The sequence below is a fragment of the Bos grunniens genome, chromosome 12, assembly GCF_055505025.1.
Source record: "Bos grunniens cultivar Pamir isolate PY7600 chromosome 12, Bosgru_T2T1.0, whole genome shotgun sequence".
Taxonomy (NCBI): domain Eukaryota; kingdom Metazoa; phylum Chordata; class Mammalia; order Artiodactyla; family Bovidae; genus Bos; species Bos grunniens.
In genome coordinates this window covers 70,079,636-70,094,383 of record NC_141176.1, presented here as the reverse complement: position 1 = coordinate 70,094,383, position 14,748 = coordinate 70,079,636, and the positions used below count along the sequence as shown (strand labels likewise).

General features: G+C 42.4%; 1 long non-coding RNA gene across 1 annotated transcript; it reads left to right on the top strand.

The window, feature by feature from the left end:
- The first annotated feature begins 8,508 nt into the window (after positions 1-8,508).
- LOC147361859 (uncharacterized) lies at positions 8,509-13,777 on the top strand. The gene is made up of 3 exons (XR_015137684.1): positions 8,509-8,783; positions 8,989-9,062; positions 13,652-13,777. It is a non-coding gene; the product is annotated as an uncharacterized LOC147361859 (long non-coding RNA).
- The last annotated feature ends 971 nt before the right edge of the window (positions 13,778-14,748 follow it).

Below are 14,748 nucleotides of genomic sequence, written 5' to 3'. Positions count from 1 at the left end.
GAGATAAATCCATGCACCTATGGACACCTTATCTTTGACAAGGGAGGTAAGAATATACAATGGAGAAAAGACAATCTCTTTAACAAGTGGTGCTGGGAAACCTGGTCAACCACTTGGAAAAGAATGAAACTAGGATGCTTTCTAACATCATACACAAAAGTAAACTCAAAATGGATTAAAGATCTAAACGTAAGACCAGAAACTATAAAACTCCTAGAGGAGAACATAGGCAAAACACTCTCCGACATACATCACAGCAGGATCCTCTATGACCCATATCCCAGAATATTGGAAATAGAAGCAAAAATAAACAAATGGGACCTAATTAAACTTAAAAGCTTCTGCACAACAAAGGAAACTATAAGCAAGGTGAAAAGACAGCCTTCAGAATGGGAGAAAATAATAGCAATGAAGCAACTGACAAACAACTAATCTCAAAAATATAAAAGCAACTCCTACAGCTCAATTCCAGAAAAATAAACGACCCAATCAAAAAATGGGCCAAAGAACTAAATAGACATTTCTCCAAAGAAGACATACAGATGGCTAACAAACACATGAAAAGATGCCCAACATCATTCATTTTCAGAGAAATGAAAATCAAAACCACAATGAGGTATCATCTCACGCTGGTCAGAATGGCTGCTATCAAAAAGTCTACAAACAATAAATGCTGGAGAGGATGTGGAAAAATGGGAACCCTCTTACACTGTTGGTGGGAATGCAAACTAGTACAGCCACTATGGAGAACAGTGTGGAGATTCCTTTAAAAAACTGGAAATAGAACTGCCTTATGACCCAGCAATCCCACTGCTGGGCATACACACCAAGGAAACCAGAATTGAAAGAGACAGGTGTATCCCAATGTTCATCGCAGCACTTTTTACAATAGCTGGGACATGGAAGCAACCTAGATGTCCATCAGAAGATGAATGGATAAGAAAGCTGTGGTATATATACACAATGGAATATTACCCAGCTATTAAAAAGCACATTTGAATCAGTTGTAATGAGGTAGGTGAAACTGGAGCCTATTATACAGAGTAAAGTAAGTCAGAATGAAAAACAGCAATACAGTATATTATCACATATACATGGAATTTAAAAAGATGGTAACGATGACCCTATATGCGAGAGAGCAAAGAGACACAGATACAAAAAACAGACTTTTGGACTCTGTGGGAGACAATGAGAGTGGGATGATTTGAGAGAATAGCATTAAAACATGTATATTACCATATGTGAAATAGATCACCAGTCCAAGTTCAATGCATGAAACAGGGCACTGAAAGCCAGTGCACTGGGATGATCCTGAGGGATGGGATGGGGAGAGAGGTGGGGGGTGGTTCAGGATGTATACCCATGGCTGATTCATGTCAATGTATGGCAAAAACCACCAAATATTGTAAAGTAATTAGCCTCCAATTAAAATAAATTAATTAATTTTATTTTAAAAAAGATATAGAAGCAAAAAGATTGAAAAGGGAGGAAAAAAAAAAAATACACTGCACAGCCGCTATATTCACTGGCGGATGGTGAACACTGACCTGAGGATTGGAGTTTAAATTACAATACCATCCTGCAGCTAAACTTTCTCTGCAAAAAGCAAGGGAAATGGACAGAGATCACCTATGTCCAAATTTTCTTTCAGCTAAGAGACATGAAGGGACTCTGTCTTAAGTGTGGGATTGATGTATGCCCTAAAAGCTAGCCTACTAGGCAAATGGTGTTAGTCACAGACAACCAAGGGAAGAAGTCCCCCATGAAGGCTTATCTCATGGCTTGAGTCTTCTAGTGCTCCTTTCCCCTTATATCCAAAATTGCCCCCCTACCCTGGTGCACTCCCTCCACAAGAGCCAGCCCCAGTATGTCGCTTGATTGAAACTGGAGGAGAATTCCGACCGCAAGAGCCAGTCTGAGTACATCCTTAGTTGAAATCAGAGGGAAATTCAGACCAACCCAGGTCCGTAAGCCCTTCTCCCTCTTAGAATTAAGACAGCTTTCAAGGAAGACCTGGGAAGCTATATAGATGACCCAGGCAAATATATAGACACATGCTACCACATGACTTTGACCTCTGACTTGATGTGAACATCATGGTTTTATTTGATCAAACTTTATCTGACCCCAAGGACACTAGGGTCTTTAAAGAAGCCCAAAAACACACTATAGGCCTTTACATGTCAAGGGATAAACTGCAATTCCCTCCTCAGATCCCAGCTGAAACTCTTAACGACCCTGAGCATATCTGGGAAAAGGAACATTTTCTGATTTGTGTAAAGGCAAGACTAAAGATGGGCTTCCCCGTTAGCTCAGCTGGTAAAGAATTCACCTGCAGTGCAGGAGACCTGAGTTCGATCCCTGGGTTGGGACGATCCCCTGGAGAAAGGAACAGCTACTCACTCCTGTGTTCTGGCCCGGAGAATTCTATTGACTGTATAGTCTATGAGGTCGCAAAGAGTCGGAGATGACTGAGAAACTTTCACTTTCACTTCACTTTCACTTTCAGGATTAAAGACAGCCCAATAAAAAGTAACCAACTATGCCCAGGTCTTAGCACTAATTAGGAGCCCACTGATAAGATAAGTCACTTCAGTCATGTCTGAATCTGTGCGACCCCATAGACGGCAGCCCACCAGGCTCCCCCATCCCTGGGATTCTCCAGGCAAGAACACTGGAGTGGGTTGCCATTTCCTTCTCCAATGCATGAAAGTGAAAAGTGAAAGTGAAGTCGTTCAGTCGTGTCCAACTCTTAGCCACCCCATGGTCTGCAGCCTACCAGGCTCCTCCGTCCATGGGATTTTCCAGGCAAGAGTACTGGAGTGGGATGCCATTGCCTTCTCCCCTTTCTGGAAAGGTTAAAAGAGGCCCTTCAAAAGTTTACCTGTCTGAACTTAGACTCATATGAGGGGCAGGTGATTTTAAATGACAAAATCCTGTCCCAGTGTGCATCAGATATAAAGTTACAATAGCTATAGCAACAGAGCCTTACTGCCTCCTTAGATAAGATGGTCCAGACAGCACCAAAATCTTTTATAACAGAGAACAGGAGAGGAAAGCCAAGACCCAGAGAGGGAGAGAAGTAAAGAGATAAAGCATGCCTAGACCCTGGCTGCCCTTCAAGGAAGCCCTATGGCAAACCCTGAATCCTTAAATGCCAGGGCATGAAAAAAATGCCTAATCTGTCCTGGCAGGACATTGGGCCAAACTGTCCAAATCATGGCAAGCCTCCTAAAACAGCTTGCCACAAATGCCATCAGTCAGGACACTGGGCAGCACTCTGCCCTGGGTACCCAAGAGCCTCAAAGTCAAGTACCAAACCTTCCCTCACAATGGTTCAACAGGACTGAAGCAGCCTGCTCCAGCCAGCCCACCTGTCACGTATAACCATCACGGGGCTGGAGCCAAGAGTGCAAGTGGATGTGACAGGTAGGCCCAAGAATTTCTGGGTTGACACAGGGGCTGCCTCCTCTGTCCTGACCTCCTACTCTGGAGCCTTCTCCTCCCAAACCTGCACCATTTTGAGTGCTATGGGAAAAACAATTACAAAAAGATTCATCTGAGCACTTCTTTGTTTCTAGGGTGGATAAATATTTTCCCATTAGTTTCTGGTGGTCCCTGAGTGCCCTACCCCCTTATTGGGAAGAGATATACTCATCAAGCTGGGAACCATATTTATGATTCGAAGCTTTCAGCCCCTAGGGCTCTGCAGCTCCTGTTTACTGCTGAGGAACCCATTATAGCCTCTCCAGTTGGGCAAAAAAACTTTGAGAGGACAAAATTAACCCCTAGGTGTGGGATCAGGGGACTCCTGGACGAGCTCACTAAGCTGGACTGGTTGTCATTGTCTTGAGACCCCACTCAGTTTCCAAATCAGAAACAATACCCCCTCAGAAGAGAAACTCAGGAAGGACTACAGCCTCTAATAAATAAATTAGCCCTTGCCTGTGGGCTATTGGTCCCAACAAATTCAGCATGTAACACCTTGATCCTCCCCATAAAGAAAAAGGAGGGAATCTGGTGTGTGGTTCAAGATCTCCAGATCATAAATGAGGCTGTAGTCCCCCTCCACCCCTCAGTGCCCAATTCCTATGTAATCCTGGGAGAAATCCCACCCAATTGCAAGCGGTTTACTCTCCTGGATCTGAAGGACACATTCTTTTGCACACCACAGGCTGAGAAATATTTTTTGCCTTCTAGTGGGAGGCTCCAGGAAAAAAACACCAACAAATGACCTGGACAGTATTACCCCAGGGATTCAATTAACAGTCCTCATCTGATTGGACAAGCTCTTAGCTGGGATCTCCTAGATCTGAACCTGGGACCAAATAGAAATAAAACAAATACACTCTATAGCTTAGAGCATATTATCAATAATACAGCTTCCCAAACAACAACAATAATCTAACCTGGTTATGGGTAGATATATAAACCTCTCTCCCACAAGTAACCTGACCTTGGGAGGGAGATCAGATGGAATTTAAGATTATAATCCGAGGAGTCATTATTACCTACAAGTCCCCAGCCTCCTCAACTTAGACCACCTAGACAACCTACTTAGTCAAATATATGCTTATAAAACACAGCAGTTTATCTCTGGCCTTTCGAAACATCCTCTGTTAGTGGTCATCGCTCATCCTGCCTGCCGGACTCCTACCACAGTATCCTTAATAGGGATTGAATACTATTTCCTATGTGGGAAAAACTTGTATATCACACTTCTAACTAAATGGAAAAGACTGTTCAATTGTTAAAGTTGCTCCACGAGTAAGATTCCACAACCCAAGAAGTTAAGGCCACCTTGGGAGAAATTCCAAACCTAGGCTCCTTCACAGAGCAGGCCTTATGAGATGATGCTTTGAGCTGTTCTAAGGAGAATGCAAAGTCCTAGAGTGTGAAGTTACATGGGGCTTACGAAGCATCACTTCGAACAAAGCTAGTGGAAGAGATGGAATTCTAGCTGAGCTATTTCAAATCCTAAAAGATGATGCTGTTAAACTCACACACTCTATATTCCAGCAAATATGGAAAATTCAGGAATGGCCACAGGACTGGAAAAGGTCAGTTTTCATTCCAATCACAAAGAAAGACAATGCCAAAGAATGTTCAAACTACCACACAATTGCACTTATTTCGCATGCTAGCAAAGTAACGCTCAAAATTTCCCAAGCCAAAAAAAAAAAAAAAATTTCCCAAGCCAGGCTTCAACAGTACATGAATCATGAACTTTCAGATGTTCAAGCTGGATTTAGAAAAGGTAGAGGAACCAGAGATCAAATTGCCAACATCCGTTGGATCACAGAAAAAAACAAGAAAATTCCAGAAAAACATCTACCTCTGCTTCCTTGAATATGCTAAAGCCTTTGACTGTGTGGATCACAACAAACTCTGGAAAATTCTTAAAGAAATAGGAATACCAGACCATCTTACCTGCCTCCTGAGAAACTTGTATGCAGGTCAAGAAGCAACAGTTTGAACTGGACTTGCAACAATGGACTGGTTCCAAATTAGGAAAGGAGTACATCAAAGCTGTATATTGTCACCTTGCTTATTTATCTTATATGCAGAGTACATCATGTGAAATATCGAGCTGGAGAAAGCACAAGCTGGAATGAAGATTGCGAGAAGAAATATCAATAACCTCAGATATGTAGATGACACCACACTTATGGCAGAAAGCCAAGAGGAACTAAAGAGCCTCTTGACAAAAGTGAAAGAGGAGAGTGAAAAAGCTGGCTTAAAACTCAACATTCAAAAAACAAAGATCATGGCATCTGCTCCCATCACTTCATGGCAAATAGATGGGGAAACAAAGGAACTGTGACAGAATTTATTTTCTTGGGCTCCAAAGTCACTGCAGATGGTGACTGCAGCCATGAAATTAAAAAACACTTGCTCCTTGGAAGAAAAGCTATGACAAACTCAGACAGCATATTAAAAAGCAGAGACAGTACTTTACCTACAAAAGGTCTAGTCTAATCAAAGCTGTGATTTTTCCAGTAGTCATGTATAGATGTGAGAGTTGGACCATAAAGAAGGTTGAACACTGAAGAATTAATGCTTTTGAACTGTGGTGTTGGAAAAGACTCTTGAGAGTCCCTTGGACTGCAAGGACATCAAACAAGTCAATCCCAAAGGAAATCAATCCTGAGTATTCATTAGGACTGATGTTGAAGCTGAAGCTCCAGTGCTTTGGTCACCTGATGAGAAGAGTCAACTCATTGCAAAAGACCCTGATGCTGGGAAAGATTGAAGGCAGGAGAAGGGGATGACAGAGGATGAGTTGGTTGGATGGCATCACTGACTCAAAGGACATGAATTTGAGCAAGCTTCAGGAAATGGTGAAGGACAGGGAAGCCTGGTGTGCTGCAGTCCATGGGGTTGCAGAGTCGGACACAACTGAGTGACTGAACAGCAAGGCAGAATTTCCCTTCATATAACCTCTCTCCTGAGAGATCTGGACACCTCAATTACCAATATAGCCCTATCTTGAAGGACCCAGAATTGGACACAATATTATTCGAGGCTTTATCTGGTCTAGGGAAATACCTCACTTGGAAAGAGAAATCATAAATTTTTCAGTGATGATGCAGCAGGGATAAAAAGCCACAATATTGGCCTTAGAGGCCCAACAGAATCCATCAACAGCTTGACAGGGGTTGTACTCCAAAATAGAAGGACAGCATATCTCCTGAAGGCTGAACAGGGGGAGGTTATGCCATCTTAAATGAGACGTGTTGCTTTTGGGTAAACATCTCCAGCCAAGTTGAAAAAAGTCTCACAGTCCTCAAGGAAACCATTTAGATCCTATAGGATCTTAAAGAATGAGCTAGAGTCCTCAGGATGGCTACAGTCTCTCTTTGGGGAATTCCTCTCCTGGTAAAGAAGGATTTGGAATTGGCTGATGCCCCTATTAAAATCCATTATCACCATATTAATACTATTTGTGATTGCTTCATGTGTTATCAGTTGTTTAACCTGTTTTGTCTCTGCCCAGGTCAGCAAGCTACAAAATGCAGTTAATTCAACAAGGATATGTAGAACTACACCTGACCACAGAAAATATCTATCACTCACCCTTAACCAGATGCCACAATAAGGTCCCTGAAGCTTGAGGCTAACAAGAGGGAAAGGCCCAACACTCCTTGCCATCCCAACTCAGGAAGCAGTAGGCAGAGAGACATCAGTGTCCCTATTCCCAAAGAACTGGGCCTCCCATCTCTTGAGGGAGGAATGTTAGGTAATTAGAATAAAGAGTCCAGAATGGCAGTTAAACAGTGGCAGCTAAAAGGCAAACAAAGATATGAAATAGCCCTCAAAAAACAGAACAAAGTGAAAATCTGCAGCATGGAGTAAAAACATTTGGCAGGAAAAACACACCCAACACTCCCCCTTCCCTGGTTGGCCTAAGGTACAAGGCCTGTTTGACATGCGTAAGTGCGTGCTAAGTCACTTCAGTGGTGCCCAACTCTTTCGACCCAATGCACTGTAGCCCACCAGGCTCCTCTGTCCATGGAATTCTCCAGGCAAGAATACTGAAGTGGGTTGCTGTGCCCTCCTCCAGGGGATCTTCCCAACCCAGGGATTGAATCCACATCTCTTACATCTCCTGCATAGGCAGGCAGGTTCTTTAACACTAGTGCCAGCTGGGAAGCTCCCTGTTTGACATGGGGCAGAAAAAAATCAGGTTCTGGGATCTGTTTGGGGGACAAAGGACATAGAAAGGAAAGCCTGAAACAGGGTGGGACCACTTCTATGAGGGTCAGTCCACCCTCACATCTCAGGAGCATATTTCATGTCGCTTGTTTAATAAATCCTGCCTGTGTGAGCTTTCATGGTTTGTCATTTTAATTTTTCACTATGACAAGACAAAGACCAAGGAAAAAGAATCATACCCAAAAGGAAACTTTCCTCTTAAGCCAATTATGACTTCCATCAATTTGGTAAAGTATACCTTTGTAAGCACAGTTGAAACATTTATCTTTTCTCTTTACCTGATCTCTCCAGAGATTGGAAACTCTCAGGTTCCCAACAGCTTTATCAGGTAAATTAGGAAGGCTACTTCTTAACAGGTGAAAAAAATCTCAAAGTATTTTGGGGACCTCAAAAAGGGAGAAATTCACCTAAATTTGTAAGGTAAAATCTATGGCAAGTCCTTGGTATGGCTTCCCTAACCCTGAAAGGCCCTTTAAATTTCAGTCTGAGACTCCTTATGAAAAGTTGCAGCACAGTCAATTTAAAGGAACCAACATACTCAATTAACCAGACTCATTTTGCAAACAAGCTAGTCTTAATTTAGCTGTCTTTGATAAAAATTAGGGTTTTAGAGAAAGATTATGTTTCAGTGGATGCCAAATTCTGATTCCATTAACTGAGGTTTGCATGTACTGTCTAAGACTCACTTCCCAGATAGTTCCTTCCTGTCATTCTACATAATTGTAAAGTTTAATTGAATTATTAAGGACATTCTAAGTCTATATTTCTGAGGCTTAATCTACCTTTGGATGAGTATCAGATGCCTTATGACCTGTAGCCAGGGATTATACATACTGAAAGGAGCATCATTTAAGGGGCTATTTCCAAACAAGATTTAGAAAAGACCCTTATCAGGCACACTTAACTAGCTCATATGCAATGGAACTAAAGAGAATTGACTCTTGAATTAACATTTCAACTTATACAGGGACTCTATACTGGACTGGCCTATAGAGAGGACTGCTGATCTCAAAATTACCTTTAAATAACACTCAGAGGGAAAACTGGCTTCCCTGATGGCTCAGATGGTAAAGAGTCTGCCTGCAGTGTGGGAGACCTGGGTTTGATCCCTGGGTTGGGAAGACCCTATGGAAAAGGAAATGGCAGCCCACTCCAGTATTCTTGCCTGGAGAATTCCACGGACAGAGGAGTCTGGTGGGCTACAGTCCACGGGGTCACAAAGAGTTGGACATGACTGAGTGACCAACTTTCTTTTCTTTCTTTCTTTTTCAGAGGGGAAACTACCATACCAGGATAAGAAGAAGACAACATTTTAAGTGGACAACAGATGTAAGATGCTGGAACAGGTATGTGTACCAATTACTTTAATAATTGCTTGCACCTTTCTTATGAACCAACTGTATTTCACAATCTTATGCAGAGTTGAAGTAATCCAATTACTTTAGATTTATGGTCACTATCTATATTCAGTACTTCTGGGTTACCCTGGTGGATTTCTTCACTCCAAATCTCTTATTGGTTGGTCCTTAGGAAATTTATTCTAGAAGGAAGAAATTATAGTTCTATTCAGGCCACTATTGATATTACCAGGTGGGATTCCCTCACCTGGTCAATTAATAATACCTGCTCCAATCCGTATTGTTAGGAGCACAGCAGGCCATTGCCCACCGCCAGCTTGTAATGTGGAAAAAAGTGAACTAAGGCAATTTTATAATAACTAAAAATAATAATAATAATAATTCTCTGAACCCAGCCATAAATATGAGTTTTCTTCTAAAGTTACTTGCACTCTATCAGAGCAACAAACAGTAGTTCAGCCATAGAAAATAACCTCCCACAACTATGGGATGAATTTATCTGGTTAACACATGGCTGTGGTCATTTAAATTTAACGGATCCCTTTAAACCATGCTAGGATAACCAGCCTAGTAATAGTAAGAAATTGGGCTGGGTGTCTTATGGACAATGCCAATATACAATTTCCCTTAAAGAAAAGGACAAGTATGAAACAAACTCAGATAACCTGTGGATATACCCAGCTGCACCTAATGGAAGTTCTTAATTTAAATTCTTACTTATCAGGTCAGTTCATTTCAGTCGCTCAGTCATGTCCCACTCTTTGTGACCCCATGGACTGCAGCACACCAGGCTTCCATGTCCATCACCAACTCCCGGAGCTTACTCAGACTTACGTCCATCAAGTCGGTGATGCCATCCAACCATCTCATCCTCTGTCTTCTCTTTCTCCTCCTGTCCTTAATCTTTCCCAGCATCAGGGTCTTTTCCTAAGAGTCAGTTCTTCACATCAGGTGGCCAAAATATTGGAGTTTCAGTTTCAGCATGAGTCCTTCCAGTGAATATTCAGGACTGATTTTCTTGAGGATTGACTGGCTTTATGCCCTTGCAGTCCAAAGGACCCTCAAGAGTCTTCTCCAACACCAAGGTTCAAAAGCATCAATTCTTCGGTGCTCAGCTTTCTTTATGGTCCAACTCTCACATCCATACATGACTACTGGAAAAACCATAGCTTTGACTAGACAAACCATTGTCAGCAAAGTAATGTCTCTGCTTTTTAATATGCTGTCTAGGTTAGTCATACTTTTTCTTCCAAGGAGCAAGCATCTTTTAATTTCATGGCTGCAGTTGTCTTCAATCAGATATTAGCAGAAAAAGGATACATATGTACTAGCCAATTATCTCCTGTTACGTATGTGTTAATACCACATCAAAAGTCAAAACCTATAGAAGATAAAAATAGACAACCAGCTACCTGGCTACAAGTCTCCCCAAAAGAGCCAGGTCCAGACTGGTCTTCAGACTTTTTCTCCTGAATTCCTCAATGAATGAGATCTATTTTGTTCTGGCTGTCACTCCTCCATCTATTTCTAATTGAGTCTGTTGGCACCAAAAGGGCAGACTAAGTGACTGAGATCTTAATCACACAAGACTCAGGAACTTGAAACTCGGGAATATTTGCTGCCCAGTCCCCAAACTGAGGCAGGACTACATCCCATTTCAGCAGCAAGTATCCAGACCAGTTATTGCCTCATTCCCTGAAAGATTTGGGGAGGGACACGCTAGTAAAGTAATGCTCAAAATTCTCCAAGCCAGGTTTCAGCAATATGTGAACCGTGAACTTCCTGATGTTCAAGCTGGTTTTAGAAAAGGCAGAGGAACCAGAGATCAAATTGCCAACATCCGCTGGATCATGGAAAAAGCAAGAGAGTTCCAGAAAAACATCTATTTCTGCTTTATTGACTATGCCAAAGCCTTTGACTGTGTGGATCACAATAAATAAACTGTGGAAAATTCTGAAAGAGATGGGAATACCAGACCACCTGATCTGCCTCTTGAGAAATTTGTATGCAGGTCAGGAAGCAACAGTTAGAACTGGACATGGAACAACAGACCTATTTTGGTTCCAAATAGGAAAAGGAGTACATCAAGGCTGTATATTGTCACCCTGCTTATTTACCTTATATGCAGAGTACATCAGGAGAAATGCTGGACTGGAAGAAGCACAAGCTGGAATCAAGATTGCAGGGAGAAATATCAATAACCTCAGATACGCAGATGACACCACCCTTATGGTAGAAATTGAAGAGGAACTGAAAAGCCTCTTGATGAAAGTGAAAGTGGAGAGTGAAAAAGCTGGCTTAAAGCTCAACATTCAGAAAACGAAGATCATGGCATCTTGTCCCATCACTTCATGGGAAATAGATGGGGAAACAGAGGAAACAGTGTCAGACTTTATTTTTTGGGTTCCAAAATCACTCAGATGGTGACTGCAGCCATGAAATTAAAAGACGCTTACTCCTTGGAAGGAAGGTTATGACCAACCTAGACAGCATATTCAAAAGCAGAGACATTACTTTGCCAACAAAGGTTCGTCTAGTCAAGGCTATGGTTTTTCCTGTGGTCATGTATGGTTGTGAGAGTTGGACTGTGGGAAGAAGGGTGAGCGCCAAAGAATTGATGCTTTTGAACTGTGGTGTTGGAGAAGACTCTTGAGAGTCCCTTGGACTGCAAGGAGATCCACCCAGTCCATTTTGAAGGAGATCAGCCCTGGGATTTCTTTGGAAGGATGATGCTAAAGCTGAAACTCCAGTACTTTGGCCGCCTCATGCAAAGAGTTGACTCACTGGAAAAGACCCTGATGCTGGGAGGGACTGGGGGCAGGAGGAGAAGGGGACGACAGAGGATGAGATGGCTGGATGGCATCACTGACTCGATGGACGTGAGTCTGGGTGAACTCCGGGAGTTGGTGATGGACAGGGAGGCCTGGCGTGCTGAGATTCATGGGCTCGCAAAGAGTCGGACATGACTGAGCGACTGAACTGAACTGAACTGAGATAGGGTTGGAGATTGAAACCAAGTTCCCCTAAAATCTAGTTCCTCTGTTGAGTTTATGATTAAACTCTTTATCCAAAAATCATTCCTTTTTCTTGTCCAACACCTGTTTTCCTCAAAATTGAGGAGTATTGAAGAGAAAAGGGGTACTGTAATCAAGCAGGATCCATGGGGCCTTCCTGGGGCGGGGCCTTCCTGGGGCAAGCCCTTCCCCCATAGCCTCTGCTTTAAGTGAAGTGAAAGTCACTCAGTCATGTCTGACTCTTTGAGACCCCATGGACTATACAGTCCATGGAATTCTCCAGGCCAGAATACTGGAGTGGGTGGCCTTTCCCTTCTCCAGGGGATCTTCCCAACCAGGGATCGAACCCAGGTCTCTGGCATTACGGGCAGATTCTTTACCAGCTGAGCTACAAGGGAAGCCCATCCTCTGCTTTGCTGCTGCTGCTAAGTCACTTCAGTCATGTCCAACTCTATGCGACCCCATAGATGGCAGCCCACCAGGCTCCCCCGTCCCTGGGATTCTCCAGGCAAGAACACTGGAGTGGGTTGCCATTTCCTTCCCCAATGCATGAAAGTGAAAAGTGAAAAGGAAGTCGCTCAGTCGTGTCCGACTCTTAGCAACCCCATGGACTGCAGCCTACCAGGCTCCTCCATCCATAGGATTTTCCAGGCAAGAGTTCTGGAGTGGGTTGCCATTGCCTTCTTTGATCCTCAGCTTTAGCTCCTCTCTAAAGTACCTAGATAACAGTATCTGATGTACATTCCTGAGTTGTTTTACAAATTTGAAACCCGCCCCCCAACCAAAGGAAGATGTTAACTACTTGATACTATGAACATATAGCCTCCAGGCCTCCTGAAGCTTAAAGATTGATAATGTTAATCTGTGACACCATCAACCAATCAGAGAACTGTGCATGAGCTAATTATATACCATGCAATGCCCCTTCCCTTACCTGGCCTTTAAAATTGCTTTGCTTAAACTCTGGGAAATTTAGGGTTTGGGGGACATAAGTCACCTGTCTCTTTGCATGGCCCTGCAATAAACCTTTCTCTGCTTCAAACCTCAGTATTTCAGTACTGTTTCACTATGTGTCACGTACATAAACTTGCTTTCAGTAAGACACCCTTTTTGTTTCAACAGGCTTTATTTTTTTTAGCACAGTTATACAGTCAAAGCAACACTGAGCAGTACAGAGAGTTCCCATATACCTATAAAAAAAGGGTTGCCTGCCATATCAGTAAACAAATGATAGTGCAGTCCTCAAGTCACTACATTATAGTTGTCCCAACAGTGTGCCCTGAGGGAACTCAGCATAGGAACAAAACACCCCCCATCTAGCAGTCAGCTGCCACAACCACCCCTGATGGCACACCCTGAGAAGACTTAAGAAGATAAAGTATAGGATATAAGCCCCAGATTGTTGAGGTGCATATCATAGGAGTGATTTCAATGGGCCCACACTTGCATCTTTTATCTTCCCAGACATAGAAAAGTGCTAAGTTCCTTAACTTTGGGTATCTGATTTTCTTTAATTAACTGTAATCTTTTGCTGTTCCAACAACCTGGAGTTTTCTTTTGCAGACACTCCTATATCACCTGGTGCCTCCCTTACCTCTTCAGAGATGTCTCTCAGAGCTACTTGAGAGGCCACATGAACTTGAAGTCCTCAGTTTTGTCTGCCTAACTAAAACATAATCTCAACTTTTAGATTGTGTGTTTTTACTTTCAGATGACATACTCTTTCCCCACAAATATGTACAACCTCCCCCATTATCAACAACGCCCATCAGATAGGTATACTTGTTACAAACAATGAACCTACACTGATCTGTCATTATCACCCAAAGTTCATAGTTTACATTAAAGTTCACTCTTGGTTTTGTACATTCTATAGGTTTGGACAAGTGTATAAGAACTTTTATCCATCATTATTGTATAATACAAAGTAGTATCACTGCCACAGAGAATCAGAATCATATCAGTACCCTTGGTCTCCTATCTTGCTCTAAAAGAGAAATGGACATTGAGGGCTAAGAAATACCTGAGAAGTGGTTCCAAAATTTTAGCATCTGAATCACTCAGGAAACAAGTTTAAAAATTCAGATTTCAGGATGACACTTCTTTCTTCACTCCAACCTCAACATAATCACAAGAGATTATGATCCAATGAGTAAGAAATGGGATTCATAATTTTACATTTTTAATCCATTTGGGAAATAAACCATGGCAATTTACAGAAGAAAATGTTATCTTACAATTGTTAAGAAATAAAAGGAAGGTGGCATGACTATCTTTCAGTATTTATTTTCCATTTACAAATGGCAACCTGCTCAACTATTCTTGCCTGGAGAATCCCATGGACAGAGGAGCCTGGTGGGCTACAGTCCATAGGCCCACAAAGAGTCAGACATGACTTAATGACTAACACTTACTTACTTACTTACTTACTTACCTGCCAGACTCTATTTTAAATGTTTCACCAGTGTGTCTGATTCATTTAATACTTTTCACCATCTGATAAGGTGGGTATGATGATCAGGTAAGCAGCAGAGGTCAGATCTGTATTCAGGCAATCTGGCTTCAGATGGGGTGCCACTCCACTGTACTACCCAACCAGGATGAGGGCATAGTGTTGTGTAAATGAGCCTCTGGCCATGGTGCTGGGAAAACAACATGGG